Raw genomic sequence first — 15,017 nt, 5'->3', positions numbered from 1 at the left:
CAGAACTTCCTGCCACGAGTGTTGAGATTATAGATTTCCTTATAGAGCAGCTAGGAATGTATGCTTTTACAATTGGAAATACCTTGATTGCAAGGAACAGCATGTTTAGAATGCTATATTACCCTTAAGTTGTTTCTCAGAGACAATGTTTATTACCAGAGACTGATTTTTCAATTTTCAGATTCATTTTAAGCGATTAATCACCTGTGCTTGGTGTGTGAGAGAGATGTGTGTAAAGTGAAATTAGCACATGACCAGGACTTTGTTGCATGGGCAGCTGGCTAGAATAGTTATCCTTGCCAAGCATTTGGTGGTTTAAGAATCTTTCCGTTGCTGATATGCATCTAGAGCTTAAATATCCTGTGATTAAAAAAATTAAGAGTGGCATGCTTCTCCCTCACTCTTGTGCATGGTGCAAATAAGTTTCTTCATGCCTCCGTATATATAGCTTTTGTGCAAGGGGAAAATATCAAATAACTCTGATTAAGTTCAAGTACGTCTTGTAACTTCTGCTCTTTGAGGTTTTGTGTTTTAGCATCTTTGTGACTTTTAAAACTACAATATGACTGTGAATCCACATTTTAGTAATAAATGTAGGAGAACTAGATTCTGTAGTAAATAAAAGCAGGTAAAACATACCGTATTCTGCCATCATGTAAATTTAGCCTTGTAAAAAAATGATCTAGCAAATTATAATCCTGTGTGTGAATGTGAGAGAAGTCGAAACAAAATAAAAAAAATATTTATTTTGCTTCGACTACAGCAGACCAACACGGCTACCTACCTGTGAGAGAGAGTGCACATGAGAGCATGCACATGTCTAGTACAATGAAAGGGTTGTGTTTTGTTTCTGTTCAAGTTTGAAATGGAATTGTAGGTTACGTAAATGGGAGCATATTAAATGTCCCTCTCATATTGCCCTTAATCCTATAGTATCTTAATCTTTAAAATCTGTAAATACTTAACTGCTGTCATACCTCTGACTATGTGAATGCACCAGAAATGTGCAGTGACCCAGAGTTGGAAAGTAAGTAAGGGGACTTAATTTCCTTTAAGATAGTATTGTTTTCCTACTGTTGGAAGGGTTCCCTCTATTTGTACAGTGGAACCTCGGGTTACGTACTGTCCTCCTTACAAACGCTTTGGGTAATAAGCTCCGCTAACCCGGAAGTAGATGCTCCTCGTTGCAAACTTTGCCCCAGGATGGGAACAGAAATTGCGCGCTGGCGGCAGCGGGAGGCCCCGTTAGCTGAAGTGGTACCTCAGGTTAAGAATGGTTTCCGCTTAAGAACAGACCTCTGGAACGAATTAAGTTCGTGACCGGAGGTACCACTGTACTTCTTAAAGTAACAGTAAAATGGCAGCTCATGCAGCCTGTCAAAATTGTTTTTAGTGTCCCAAGCAGCATCAGATGCGTAATAGCTTTTCATTTTAAAAACAAACAAGGGCCACATTTTTGTTCTACTGAGGGTTGCTGGATCTATTATTGAAAATTAAAGTGTGGAAATAAGGGGATAAGCATGATCTCCATGGGACTGTGATGCTGTAAAGGGTCAGTCCTAACCAGGCTTATGATCAAGGCCTGCTTCGGTATGCCTGTATCTGGGGCCAAGAGATACCATACTCATAACCGGCTCTTCTAATTTTATGTTTTGATACTTGAGTCCAGTTGAATAAAGGAAGGATGCATAGTTGACTTAGTGCAGTATTTCTAAATTGCCCAACTAGAATAATTGGAAGAGAAACACATCTAAATAAAATAATTGCACACTGTTTTCAAAGTAGGGTTAATGTAACCAAAGGCATTCAAAGCTTTGTATTTTACATATAGTTTAACTAGTAATTTTAGGTAAGGGAAGCTGATTAGGGTTCTATCTAGTCAGTCTGTTTCTCCCTCTTCCTCCTCCCAGTTTATTCCTCCATGCCATGGAATAACTAGCATTGTTTAATCCTTGAGCTGGTGAAATCATGAGTGTAGAGTTTTCTTAATAAGCTGAATCCCTGATGACGGTATGTGTCATGTTTTCATGAATGGTATTAAAAATATACAGGGCAAATGGGCATTGACACATAGACCCACTTCTGAGTACCAGGTAATTTCCACCCCGCCCAGCTAATGAAGGTCTTGTAACTCCTGATGATCCCATTATGCTACATGAAAGGGGGATGGAATTCAAATTTAAATCCCCTTTATTGTACAAACAAGAAAAGTATGATCAGTAAATACTAAGGTATGATTCCAAGTTAATCAGGACAAGGGAAGGCAGACTTTGAAACATACAAGGCTTGCTTTTTACTAGAAAAATGTGTTCAGCAATACATTTTTAATTTATCAAAATGAATGCATAAAAGATCAGGATCTCTTAATAGTTGAGGAGAGACTACAGTACATTTTCTTGCCTAAGTCAGAAGTGGGTGGCTTGCTGGACCATCCCAAGGCCCACTCAGTCCTACCTCCTTTGCAAGAATCCCAGTAACCAGCTGCTGTTAGGTAGTCCACCAACAAACTGTGGGCTATCTTCTGACCCCTCTGCATTAAGAGTTCTTGGAGATTTCTAACATCCTAAAGGCCGTGAATAAGATGCCAAGAAATACAAGATGCCTTACAAACATCTCCTATCATTCTTCGTCTTAACTTTAAATAGCCCATATCTGGCCTATCATATCTCCTCTCAGTCTTCTCTTTTCCAAGCTAAACATACCCAATTGCCTTGTAGCGCTTGGTTTCCAGACCATTGAGTGATGAACGTCAATGAAACTTGCTTGTGAGTAAACCTGTGTAGACATGGGTTAGCTGCCCAGGAGTCTTTTCACATCTGCAAGTGGACCCTAAAAAGCTAGATACAGAAAGTGTGTGGGGGGGTTAAACTATAGGTATATTTTGGGACCTCATTTGTGTCTAATTCACTTGAGTCTTCCTTGGGGGGTTTCCTTGGAAGCAGTGATCTAACACAAAGAGGGCTTGGCACACAAGCCAAAAAATGTCAAAATGGCCAGGCTTCCCTTCCCTAAACTGAAGTGTTCACTAGCCAAACAGTTTGTCTCCTCTTATGCTATTCATTTCATCCTGCTTGGTGGTGGCTGAGGAAGAAGCATCGTGTTGGTTCCCTGTCAATAAACTTGTCTTGTCCCTTATTTTGCTCTCCTTTCCTTGTATATCCTGCTTGAAAGGATGAACAACGTTCAGTTTTTCTGTTAAAATGAGGGTGCAAGTTCTCTAGTGCCTGGGAATTGGCAGAGGGAGGTGTGTGACTCATGAAAGCCACCTTTGTTTATACCCTTGGCGTTTCTGTGGGGAGTATTTCCTAAGTTGTTGGGTTAACATGTTTCCAGCTGCCTCAGCTGGAAAAGGGCTTTTGGGTATTTAAATGAAGTGTTTGCTTGCAGCACATGGGCGATGATCTCAGCTTCTCTGAGGCATTTTTTCGGCTAGTGGGGGAGTTAACTGTGAACAGCACTCTTAGCTTGCCTGATAGTGGTGTCTCTGGAGCATGGAAGCCAGCCCTGTTTCTTGCACTGCTCAAGGGGCTGGGAGCAGAGCACGAGAGTATTGAAAGGCAGTAGAACACAGATCTCCTTCACCCCCCCCCCCCCCTTCTCGTTCTTCACCCTTATTAGCTGTTTCAAGTTCTAATTAAATTGGTTGCTTGCTCTGCATCTTGAGTGGTTCCTGACGTGTTCCAAACCCTTCAAAATTGTGCTGGAATATTAAATTAGAAACAGACATTATAGATGCAAAGGAAGCCTGAAGAATTAGAAATTTTCTTTTAATCTTTAAGGGACTAATTCTTCCCTGTTGTTCATAACCTGAGAAATCTGGATCTAATGTAAGGGGGTAGGTGCTGTTTTTGCACTTTGCAGAGTGTTTTCTCAGGGAGGAAATGGGAAAGGAATTTAAAAATTCACCCTAACTAATGGAGCTCTTTAGCTATTTTTATTAATAGAATATGTTCTTAAAATCACCTAGGAGAAGGCTTTGGATTCATCCGGAAATCAGTATGTTGGGGTTAATTTGATGCAGGGTGCCTGAGGGCTTGGTTCAGCCTACTTGACCCTGCTCTCGGGGAGCTGCAGGTCAGTGGTCAGTGTGGCCACATCCAACTCTTTTTCTCACATGCACACACACCCACCTCCTGAGCTAATGCATATGCAGATCAGATCAGGTGGCAAGGTTATGGAAACATATATAATTTTATTTGAATGTAACCTTTCCGCAGTTCAAACCATAGTCAAGGTGGCTTACAGCAAGAAGAAAATAAATAACTACCACATAATGAAAGTAGTCAGACAATAAATAAAACATTAAAAGATACCCAACCAAACTGAACAATTTCCACATAAATCACCCCCCCCCCAAAAAAAACCCAGCCCAAGAGTCTGTTCAGCAGCTTCAGCTTTCTTAGCTGGAGTCAGTCCCAGGCCAGGCAGAAAAAGACCTGCAAGGCAGGGAACAAGCAGGTTTTCCAGGACTCACAGCCAGGATGCCATGTCCTCCCTCCTGGCTCATCAAATGATTGATTTTATGACTGATAGGGATGAGATACGCATTCCCATCAGCTTTGGGAATTCATATCCTCAGCACTGTGTCTACTTTTATCTTTTTGCCATGCCACCAAAATGAGAGGGCAGGAGCTTGCTGTTGTTTAGTCATTTAGTCGTGTCCAACTCTTCATGACCCCCTGGACCAGAGCACGCCAGGCCCTCCTGTCTTCCACTACCTCTCGCAGTTTGGTCAAACTCATGTTGGTAGCTTCGAGAACACTGTCCAACCATCTCATCCTCTGTCGTCCCCTTCTTCTTGTGCCCTTCATCTTTCCCAACATCAGGGTCTTTTCCAGGGAGTCTTCTCTTCTCATGAGGTGGCCAAAGTCTTGGAGCCTCAGCTTCAGGATCTGTCCTTCCAGTGAGCACTCCGGGCTGATTTCCTTAAGAATGGAGAGGTTTGATCTTCTTGCAGTCCATGGGACTCTCCAGCACCATAATTCAAAAGCATTAATTCTTCAGCGATCAGCCTTCTTTATGGTCCAGCTCTCACTTCCATACATCACTACTGGGAGAACCATGGCTTTAACTATACGGACAACAAGGACCTGCAGACAAAAACCATGCAGGGGTGGCCCAGCCTGTTTCGCCTCCGGAGGCTGAAGCCCCCCATGCCTCCCTTAACGGTTGTGTGACAGCATCCACAAAGCAGCAACAGATTCTGGCAAATTGAACTGGTGTTAGCAGGTCACACTTTACTTAGACTTTTAAAAACATCTGCTGTTTTACCTCCCCTGTTAATTAAAGGTAGGAATTTTCTCAAGTTGCTGTTTTGAAATAGCACAAAGATTACTTTACAGGCCCATCATCAACCATCTACAGCAGTTCAAAATGTTTTGTTTTTTAAAAAAACACACACAAAGTGGAGGCCTGCAAAGAAGTCTTCTCACAAAGAAGTCTGTCTGACTTCATTAACACTTGCTGATTGGGTTAGGATTATAATGTCCAATATACAACCCAGGAAGTGTGCCTGCTTAACTTGCTTTTACATGTGCTGTTACAGAGTATGGTGAGTGGTTCCATCACACCTTATTACCCCTGATACCACACTTGGGTCTAGCTATTCTACATACCGGTCCTAATTAAATCCTAACATTAATCAGACACAAGAATTTAGCACCCACGGATATGTTCTATTGAGGAATAGTTAATAGCAAAGTTTTGCAAACAAGTAAGTTTTGAGCATGCTGTGTTCTGCATATTCTTGCACTGTGTGTCTGTATCTGTTGCCAAGATCAAGTTTTATTCGTCTCTGGTTTGCACATACCTAACCCAGAATGCCATATTGTGGACCCATGCACATTGTATCTGGGAGGGGTATGGGAAGAAGTATTAATAGAAGACAAGCACAACCTGAGTTGGATAAAAGTAGGCCACAGCTTTCTTAGGGTAGGCATTGGGCATGAATCCAAGTTATCTACCAGCCTGCCTGCTGGTTGATGAGCCTTTTCAACAGCCAGGGTTGATGGTTGCTGAGGTCTACCACAGCAAGGATATGATGAACCTCCCCTGGCTGCTGGGGGGGGGGCGGCCCATCCGACTCTGGGCTTCAGGACAGAAAATGCCACCCACCAAGAGGGTATCCTATATATTGGGAAGGGCAGTAGCTGAGTGGCAGAGCAGAAGGGCCCAACCTCAGTCCCCGGCGAGGCTGATTGGCTCCCTTCAGTTGCCAGCCTGGCTGCAAGGCATGCAAAGGCAAGCCATAAGTTCCCCTTGCAGCTGTTTGGGGCTACAATGGCTGCTCCTGGGTGCAAAGCAATTGTGTGCCACTGGGCTCTCCATGTATGTTAGCATTGTAATAGTAGTCCTAGATGGGTAGCTGAAAGGCAGGCAGGAGGTTGATAACCTCAAAGTTAATTTTTCAAAATTAATTTAACACCAGTGTCAAAAATTAAGTTAAAACAACAACAGATCAGGAGAATAGTTCCTACATGGGGTAAAAGTGCATTTTATTACTTTTTCATAATTTTTCAAGTGCTGTTAAAAATAATATTCTACTTTAACTTTCTGATTCTTTTTTTCATATCATGTATAAAAAAGAAAAGAAAAGGATTTGTTCAATGCTCAGTTTTTGGTTTTCCAGATACTTGTATTACGATGTGTGTTTTAAAATGTGCCCAAATAGGAATGCACATTTCGACGAAAAAAATGGTCCTCTCATGGAAGGCAGTGGTGTCCATGTGCATTCCAGTAAGCATCTCCTGATCCATCCGGTGATATGAGAACAAATCTGTTTAATTTAATTGGGGTTGTAAATGTAAGATGTAGGCTGCCATCAAATGAGAGTGTTTCCTACTCAGGCCCCTCAATGATAAATGGAACTTGAGCAAAAACCAAACATTTGAATGAATGAGCCATTTTTTTCAATGGGGCTTGCATAGGAGAAATGCTTGGTGGATTGTTCCCATACTTCACCTCTCTAGTTCAGGAGTCTGCCATGCTTTTGAATGTCTTAATGCCAGTGGCGTAGCGTGGGGGGTGCAGGGGGGCCGGCTGCACCGGGCGCAACATCTGGGGGTTAGGGTTAGGGTGCGCAAATCCACGGGTTAGGGGGTGCAAATTACTTGCCTTGCCCCGGGTGCTGACAACCCACGCTACGCCACTGCTTAATGCAGGCATTCTTAGATGTACCATGAAAAAGTTTTAATGTTTTTCTATGACTTAGAATATATCTTTTGACGGTACATTTTAAAGAGTTTGCCTCTTTGAGATTTCTCTTTGAGATTTCTCTCTTTGAGTTTGCACAGGGATTTAACACATAGCAATTTGAATATAGGGACGCGGGTGGCACTGTGGGTTAAACCACAGAGCCTAGGGCTTGCCAATCAGAAGGTCAGTAGTTTGAATCCCTGCGACGGGGTGAGCTCCCGTTGCTCAGTCCCTGCTCCTGCCAACCTAGCAGTTCGAAAGCACGTCAAAGTGCATGTAGATAAATAGGTACCACTCCGGCGGGAAGGTAAACGGCGTTTCCATGCGCTGCTCTGGTTCACCAAAAGTGGCTTAGTCATGCTGGCCACATGACCCGGAAGCTGTACACCAGCTCCCTCGGCCAATAAAGCGAGATGAGCGCCACAACCCCAGAGTCGGTCACGACTGGACCTAATGGTCAGGGGTCCCTTTATCTTTACCTATTAGAATATATATGTACTGTATCTTTGTTTGTCCCAAAAAATAGTTCTTGTACAAGCAGGCCTAGGGTGACCTATGGTGGCATAAAACAGTTTCAGTATTAAGACTCCCCCCCCCTATCTTTAGCAGACAGAAGCTTGTACAGTAGGCTGGATATTTAAGAGTGGCTTTGTCTGCTCAGAATTCCCATTTGGAGGCAACATGCTGGGTGGATTCAGTGTATGACTACTTTCTTTGTTATCCTGGCTCCACATACGTTATACCTTATATGTAAATCCTCCAGTTACTCTGTGGTTTATATATAATGAACTACAGTTCTAGTAAGAATCTGGAGGTTCCTGCTTTGGAATAATAGCAGAAGACATATAATAAATGGAAACCCTAACTTACTAACAAGCATGTTAATTAGTTGTGGTATTATTACTGGCTGTTGCTATATCAGCTGTTAAAAATTTGAGTTTTAAAAATGGAGAAGTCCAATCTTTTCTCCTGACTTCATTTTTTTGGTCCTGTGCTGGTGCTCAAAAGTCTGCTCTTCACTCCTTTCCTGCTTCTGTTGCTTCTTCTGCAATGGGGAGGAAACAATCCAGAGTCTGGCTTGTTGTTTCATGGAATTTGGACTCATGGTTTCCCCCCACTGTCCAGATAAACCTTGGCTTTCATTTGTGGTTTGTTTGGAGAGAAACAAACCACAAGCCCATATTCCACATAACAACAAATATAACATGGTGTTTGGGGCACCAGCATGCTGCTTGTTCACATTATACCATTATTTTAACTGTAGTTTAGTGTAATGCATAAACCAAGCTGTTGTGTCCAAATCTGCATGCCATAACTCATAGGATATAACAGTGTGTTGTGAGCTGTTGGCTAATGCAGTGTGCAAATTGTACTGCCTTAGACCAGTGATCTCCTAAATTATCTACCGCCATGGAATTCTTTCCACATCAGTTTGCTTGTGTACGTCTGTAGCAGCATTCCTGCAAAAAGCAGGGGATTTCAAGACATGTTCTGTCTGAGCTGTGTTCGTCTTAGAACTTGCTCAGGATCCTGTTTGCAGCTATTTGCTGCAGGGGGGCTCTTTAGTTGTGATCAAGCTATTTTTAAGAGGAGCTTTTAACCATGACTTGTTTCTACACTGAGAAACCCCTGGTAAGCTTCTGAGGAGCTCTTGGATCCGCTTAGAGGGATAAAATTTGTAGCTTGTGTAGCTTGTATGAAAGATTCATGTTATAAAACCATCCAAATGCCATTTATTTGTGTTGTACTAAGAAAATTAATTTTGTAAAGTTCTTTGAGGATTTATTACAAAAATGTTTATCAAATTTGTTTTTTTAAAAATAAACATTTTAATTTCAGTTACATCTTTTTAAATTTCTGAGATGCATAAAAACTTATGTTAGTTACTGAACTAGTAAATAATAACTTTATATTGTGAATTTTCCTGCTGTCACGCTGGTTATGTTAGGATTTTTAAAAAAATGTTTTAGTGTAAAGGGAAAAGGTTTTGAAAAGCACTCAGTTTTTCTTTGATAAACTTAGAAAACTGCACGCCACTCCTCCAGTGAGGAGGAAAGAGGAACAGAAAAGGGCAAGCACCTCTTGCAAATAAAGGAAGTGAGCTGATGTTAATTTGTTTTTAAGTACCAGAAGAGTTGACAGCATCAAATGGGGGGAACTATTCAGAACCTAAGGGCAGATGCTGAAATATCAAGTCACCTTTAATATTGGGGAAAGAACACCTAAACTGTCTCTAAAGGGCAAGATCTGATAAAAGTACAGTGAGGGCGGCAGCTCAGGTGTGTAGATAGCTGAGTATAGATGGCTTACAGGTGAAACTTCGAAAATTAGAATATTGTGGAAAAGTTCATTTATTTCAGAAATTCAACTTTAAAGGTGAACCTAATATATGAGATAGACTTATGACATGCAAAGTGAGATATGTCAAGCCTTTATTTGTTATAATTGTGAAGATTATGGCGTACAGCTGATGAAAACCCCAAATTAACAATCTCAGAAAAATAGAATATTAAATGAAATCAGCAAAACAAGGATTGCAAATAGAGCAATATTGGACCTCTGAGAAGTAGAAGCTACTGAGTAGATATGTACTCAGTACTTGGTTTGGGCTCCTTTTGCATCAATTACTGCCTCAATGCAGTGTGGCATGGATGCTATCAGCCTGTGGCACTGCTGAGGTGTTATGGAAGACCAGGAAACTTCAATAGCAGCCTTCAGCTCTTCTGCATTGCTCGGTCTCATGTCTCTCATGTCTCTTGGCAATGCCCCATAGATTCTCTCAGGGGTTCAGGTCAGGCGAGTTTGTTGGCCAATCAAGCGCAGTAATCCCATGGGCACTGAACCAGGTTTTGGTACTTTTGGCAGTGTGGGCAGGTGCCAAAGGCCTGCTGGAAAATGAAGCCAGCATCCCCATAAAGCTCGTCTGCGGAAGGAAGCATGAAGTGCTCCAAAATCTCCTGGTAGACGGCTGCGTTGACCCTGCACTTAATGAAGCAGAGTGGACCAACACCAGCTGATGACATGGCTCCCCAGATCAACACAGACTGTGGAAACTTCACACTGGACTTCAAGCATCTGGCATTGTGTGCCTCCCCATTCTTCCTCCAGACTATGGGTCCTTGGTTTTCAAATGAGATGCAAAAGCTGCTCTCATCAGAAAAGAGATTTGGGGAGCCTTGTCATCAGCTGGTGTTGGTCCACTGTGCTCAGGCTTCTGTCAGTCATTCAGTTGTCATTGTCTACAGGTGTGTACCTCCTTGGGCTCACTGACCCCTCCCTGTTCCCTCCCCTCACCCTCCCCACTCCACCCATCGGAACGTCTTCATCCTTCCTCTTTCTTTCTTTTTTTTTTTTTAAATAATTTTTATTAAGATTTTCCAAATTAAAACAAATTAAATCCAATTTATACACTTCTTCCAATAACCAGGACTTCCCCCTCCCCCCCCTCTTGTGTTCCAAATCTTCTAAATAAACAATTAAATTCAACAAGTTCTTATCCCCAAATTACACTCATCGTCAATAACCCAATTTTTTCAAATTCCCATCCCCTAAGATCTGTCTTCCCTTCCACGAGTTCCCCCCTTTCAGATATAGTGCAGATGAAAAGAAAATACAAAAAGAAAGAAAAAATAATTTTACCGCCTTTGGATTCCAAATTTCCCTCCCCTCTTTCCCTGTTGCGTTCCTTATATCCCTCCAATTCTAATATCTTCCTGGTGTTCCCACATTTCACTAAACCCATATCTCTCTGATTCTTTACCAGTCATTTTTAATCACAAGTGTCCAATCTTAGAAGGAGTCTATCTCAAAAAGGGGCTCATTTCTTCTATCCAGATTTTTGTATCCAGGAGTAAAAACTCCAAATTTTATTTCCATAAGCTTGTCAAATCTGGATATCCCAAATGTCCCCACTTCCAGTTCTGTCCAGTTCTTGTTGTTTCCTTATTCTTGTCGGTCACTCTCCTCCTTTTTGTTTCCCTGTTCTCCCGCAGAAAGGTTCTTTTTCCAAAAGCTTCTAATTCCTCTGCAGAGGCTTGTTATTCAGGAGCAAAACATTACGTCATGTCCCTTTCATTTTCCAACAGATAAATCCATTGTTTCTTGTAGTATGTAGACCTCTGTAGACAAAATAATGTTCCATTTCTGCAGTTTCCCAGGAGGTTGAAAGTTCTATTCAACTGTTCAAGTTTCCTAGCAAAAACACATGCAATATCCCTCAGCTCCTCTAGATGGATTACAGTAACTGAGTTCCCTTCCAGATCACATCCACCAGTCCAAATAGCTTGTTAATCCTTATTTGAAACAATTTGTATCCAATTTATATCCAAATGTAACTGGCAAAGTCCTCAAAACACCGTCTCTATTTTGTTCTTCCGTTTTGACAGCTCTTTGACAGCTGTCAAAACCTCCATTACTCTTCTCCAGGTATTCTCGCAGATCGCTCCAGGGATTCCGGGGGGGGGGGGGGTTGCTTTTTAATGCAAATTCTCCTTTTCTCCTCCAGCTCAAACTTATAATTTTCCCTCGCGAAGTTGTTAGTTCATCAAGATAGGGTTACACTCGATCTTAGTTGTCAAGTCCTTTGTTTTGTCTTTTCTACAATAAAGGGGGGGCTGACTTCCTTTTTCCACCTCCCCCGTTCGCATCAAATTTTAAAAATTTATCCCTCTTTTTAATCCATAGTCCAATTACTCACGGGTTTTTCTTTTGGATCCAAATTTTCAATAGAAGAAGCTAGTGCTCTCCACCGAATGGCATGCGGCTTCGCTCGGCAGGGGAAGCGGCGGACTCAAAGCACACCCCCCCCAGGCGCCCGTTCCTTAGCCTTTAAAAAGGCTCTTTCGCGGGCCGGGGAGGGGCGCAAAGGTGCCAGCCGAGTCACCATGTCCATGGGGCTCCGTGCCCATGGCTTTTGAGGGTCCCCGCGTCGCCGGCGCGGTAGAACCCAACCCCTGCCGAGCCGGCTCCCTCCGGAGCACGGAGGGAGCCCGCCATTCGGCGATGGCGCCAACCCGGAAGTCCATCCTTCCTCTTTCTACCTCTTTCTGCCACGCCTGTGGATTCTGAGGCCAACTGGCCACCACTTTTGGAGGCCTCCTCCTTTCCATGCGGCTCCTCTTTCTGCCCTTGCCAACTCCTCATGCTAATTGGTGGTGGCAGTGGATCCCTAGGTTGGCTGAGGAGGAAGAAGGTAGCCAATAGAGGCACTGGCCAGCCTGTGGATCTGGATCCCAGGGACAGGGCCCCCGAGGCTGGCAGGGGAAAGAGCCAGCAGACTGCTGCAGCCACCACTTTTCACTCATGTGAATTACTGTGTGACGACAGGCAAGAGCAAATATATCGACATCATTATGGCAGAAGTTATAGTAGAAGTGCAGTAGGTTTGTTGTTTTGACTTGTTTCCCTCTGTCAGGAAAAAATAATTTCCTGTGTTATAACCATACACAACAATATTGTATAACCGTTTATTTATTTTAAACATTTATATCCTGCTTTTTGGTCAACAAGCCCCAGACTCGCTTTCATTAATACTGCCTTTCTGTCAAGCACTCAAGACATAACACACTTTAAAAATACTAATGTAGAACAACAGAGTCCTCTCAGGCCAGCTGATGATCTTCAGGAGCTGATGACACAAACTCACCTGGGCTTCCTATCTTCTGCCTTCCCTTAGGGCACGCAGGTTTCAAGTTGCCCCTGGGAAGGTAGGGGAGGGACTCCTGCTCTGGAGGCTAGGACCCAAACCACTGGATTCAAGTTACAAGAAAGGAGATTCTAACGGAATCCCTTGGGACGGTCTCCTTTGGGATGTTGTGGACTCTCCATCCTTGGAGGTTTTTAAGCAGAGGTTGGATGGCCACCTTTGAGATTTCTGCATTGCAGGGGCCCTGGCTCCCTTCCAACACTACAAGTCTATGATTCTATGAATATATAAGTAATATATTGGGAATTATAGCCCCTGTTCTTCTAAAGAAAGCAGTAACAAGGCTGGCATCGAGGAGCTTTTCCTTCCTTTCCCTGGAATGGCAGAAGCTGGAGAAACATTCCCCCTCTCGTCTCTACTGAGTCTGACCAGCAGTGGCATTCCAAGGCATGTTCTTGCAGACATTCCTGAATGCTTGGCTATGAGGTCAGAGACAATGAAGTCATAATACAAAAGGCAGCAGTGAGGAGAGAGCCCACCCCCTCATGGACTTAACCGTGCACTAATTAAAGAGCACAAGCTGAGGGAATTTCAGGCTGCAGCACTTGAAGCTTTCCCAAGCCACTCAAGGATTTGATCCCCTGGAAGCTGTCTTAGATATTAGTGTTGTGAATAACAGAAATAAAGCAACCATATCTCAGTTTGGGTAGGTAACTTATAGAATGACCAGAACTTCAGGCTTTAAATAGACTTTTTGTTATTTCATATCTCTGCATATGGTTCAACTGTTACTTTCACAAAACATCGCCTTGTGGCAGAAATCCTTAAAGGTTGCAACTTTTTACCTGAATATGACCTGCTGCAATAATTCCACTTCTGCTCTTTTGACACCCTGGACTCTCTACTGCTTTCTGTATCAGAGAAGTTCCATCTGTCTTATATTTTCCTGTGCCTGTAATATGTTGCTGGGCTTAAAATTTAATTTCCCAATAGTTTGCTTCCACTTAGCGTTGCTTTTGACTGCCAACCTTACTGTATTAAGACTGACAAAAATTAGATGCTCACATATTAATGTACAAGCCCACCAAGCAGTTAAGATCTGGGGACGGCCTGTTTCATGTGCCTCTTCTGCCTGGCATAAGAAGGGGTGGGGAAGCAGAATATGACCTGCCTGCTTTTTGAAAATAGTGTGAGAACCTCAATGGGGAGTGGATCCCTTTCCCTTAAAAACAGCACCTGGTGGGCATTTGATACCTTGGACTTGACAGACTTGTGGGGAGAGGACTCTGAGGCTGCTCCCTCAGTTTAGGAAGCTGCATTATTTTCTAAGCGAAGTCAAAGCTGGCTTGTATGGCTGTAGTTTTTATTGGTGTTCCTGTCTTCTTTCAGACATGTTAGGTGACCTAACATGCATTTGTGAAAGTGTATTTCACATTTTTTCCACCTTTTGAATCCCTCTTTTTCCATATTAAATCAGTTTTACTCTCAATGCATTGTTTAAATGAGCTTCATGCAATTCTTTTTCCTAATTGCCTAGGAGATGTTGAGCTATCCTACAGTTTATGGAGTTGATGACTCCTTTGAGAAGACAATACACAGAGTTGGTTTAGCTCCTGGACTAGTTATCATTCAGTACTAGCATTTGAATGAAGAAAGAGTGGGTGAAGGGAAAATTGGTGAGTGGGAAAATCCCTAGTACTCTGCTGGCATGGAAGGAAATCTGTTCCAAGGCTAAGGAGATGAGATATTCCAAAAAACAAACTACCCACTTCTTATCATCACAAAGAAATCAGCTGAATCTGAACTGCAGCATTACTTCCTCTAACCCCAGGTATCATGTTCAACATAAGTGTTCAAGGTACCTGAATCAAACTGTTTTCAGTGATCCATTTGGTGCATTATGTTCTTGTGGGTTTGACAAGCAAAACTGAGATGCATAATTCTACAATTCTGTGAAGTTGAAAAAGCTAATGAAAGTGACTTCAGCTCGTAGCCATCTGACCCTTCTCTGGACAGGAATAGCCTAACTCAGGCTTCCTCAACCTCAGCCCTCCAGATGTTTTGTGACTGCAATTCCCATCATCCCTGACCCCTGGTCCTGCTAGCTAGGGATCATGGGAGTTGTAGGCCAAAAACATCTGGAGGGCCGAGGGTGAGGAAGCCTGACCTAACTGCTGTT

At 42.7% G+C, this 15,017-nt stretch overlaps 1 protein-coding gene across 41 annotated transcripts in view; it reads left to right on the top strand.

Moving 5' to 3' along the window:
- Positions 1-15,017, top strand: part of CLIP1 (CAP-Gly domain containing linker protein 1) — a 103,854-nt gene that overhangs the window by 1,910 nt on the left and 86,927 nt on the right. For 2 of the 41 annotated variants that reach the window (XM_083716754.1, XM_083716764.1), the window contains exon 1: positions 13,393-13,544. The exons of 37 other annotated variants lie outside the window; for them this stretch is intronic. The gene's annotated coding sequence lies outside the window, so the exon portion shown is untranslated. Of the gene's footprint in view, positions 1-13,364; positions 13,545-15,017 lie in introns of those variants that run through there. 2 more of the 41 variants (XM_083716767.1, XM_083716782.1) reach the window with 2 other exon arrangements.

Source organism: Podarcis gaigeae (assembly GCF_964106915.1).
Source record: "Podarcis gaigeae genome assembly, chromosome: 16".
Taxonomy (NCBI): Eukaryota; Metazoa; Chordata; class Lepidosauria; order Squamata; family Lacertidae; genus Podarcis; species Podarcis gaigeae.
The sequence above is the reverse complement of the archived record's forward strand: the minus strand, read 5'-3'. Positions and strand labels throughout refer to the sequence as shown.